The sequence below is a fragment of the Myotis brandtii genome, unplaced genomic scaffold, assembly GCF_000412655.1.
Source record: "Myotis brandtii unplaced genomic scaffold, ASM41265v1 scaffold48, whole genome shotgun sequence".
Lineage (NCBI taxonomy): Eukaryota > Metazoa > Chordata > Mammalia > Chiroptera > Vespertilionidae > Myotis > Myotis brandtii.
In genome coordinates this window covers 10,393,501-10,395,222 of record NW_005368341.1, presented here as the reverse complement: position 1 = coordinate 10,395,222, position 1,722 = coordinate 10,393,501, and positions in this window count along the sequence as shown.

The following is a 1,722-nucleotide window of genomic DNA, read 5'->3' as shown; positions in this document are numbered from 1 at the left end:
TCACTTTAGTGAAAGGTTTTCAAGGTTGGACCATGTTGTATCATATACCAAAAAGCAACAAAAGAAAAAAAAAAGAAATATTGAAGATGAGTTTCAATTAGAAATCCCATAAAAGATGGTAGGTTTAAAATCAGACACATAAGTTTTTACATTCTATGTAAAGGGATTTAATGTTTCAGTTAAGACAAAAATTGTTAGATTCGATCAAAAAGCTCAACTGTATACCATTTATGAGAATCACATTACACCTACAGACTTTATACAATAAAAAAGGCAACTTAAAAACATTAGGAGAGCTTTGTGGTATTTTTACTTGCCCTTTCCTCTCCCCTCCCCAGGTCAAAGGTAGTCTTGAAGACAGCAGCCTGTGTCCCCAGTGTGGGACCATGGTCCCTGGTTCTGAGGGAGCAGAGCAGACCCTATTCAATAATTATTGTGGAGTTTTTGTTTTTTGTTTTTTTTAAATATATTTTATTGATTTTTTACAGAGAGGAAGGGAGAGGGATAGAGAGTTAGAAACATCGTTGAGAGAGAAACATCGACCAGCTGCCTCCTGCACACTCCCTACTGGGGATGTGCCCGCAACCAAGGTACATGCCCTTGACAGGAATCGAACCTGGGACCTTTCAGTCCGCAGGCCGACGCTCTATCCACTGAGCCAAACCGGTTAGGGCTATTGTGGAGTTTTGTTCTAACCTTTCTGGGGGCTACCTGAAGGACTGAGGCAAGAAGCTGGTCTGTTTCACGTCCTTGGGAACTTCCCCAGGCTAGAGAAACAGCAAGCACTGCTCATTAACATTGGATAGCAGGCAAACAATGTACATCTGCCTAGAACAAAAGATCATGGTTGAGATGTACAACAGATCACTAAGGACTGGGAGGAAAAGTCAGAAGAGAATATTTTAGGGAAATGAGGGCATTCAAAAGCAAACATATGTACTGAGGAATTTAGAAAGCCCACCATGCAGGCAAGCATGCTCAGAAAAGATCTGAAAAGACCTTAAGCTTTGGCATCAGGCTGATTCCTAAAGTTCAACACAAGTCTAAGTGTTGAAGGAGTGCCCTAGCACAGAGCCCATCAGCAAAGTCTGGGATGGTTTTTGTTGTTGTTTTAGTTCTGGCAATCAAGGAATTCTCTATCAAAACACAGATATCAACCTGCTTTTTATAAAGAAATCAGTTTTGATGAATGGTAAACTATAAAGTAGTCATTATGGAACACTAGAGGCCTGGTGCACGAATTCGTGCATGGGTGGGTCCCTCTGGGTGGCCTGCAGAGATTGGGCCGAAACCCGCAGTCCAACACCGCCTGCAGCTCCTACCTGCTCCTCCCACTCATCCCGGCCCCACTGTGCCTGCTGCAGGCTTGCACCCAATCAGTCCCGATCAGGGGAGGCTTGCGCTGCCGCAGCAGACTCACCAGCCATGAGCCCTGCGTCTGGCACCCTCCCAAGGGGAGTAGCCTGCAGGATCAGGCTGAAACTGGCTTTCCGACATCCCCCATGCGGTCCTGGATTTCGAGAGAGCACAGGCCAGGCTGAGGGACCCCACTGGTGCACGATCAGGCTGGGGAGGGACCTCGGGAGGGCTCCAGGGCGTGTCCAGCCCATCTTGCTCAGTCCCAATCGGCCAGACCCCAGCAGCAAGCTAACCTACTGGTTGGAGCATCTGCCCTCTGGTGGTCAGTGCACGTCATAGCGAGCGGTTGAGCAGCCTTAGCAT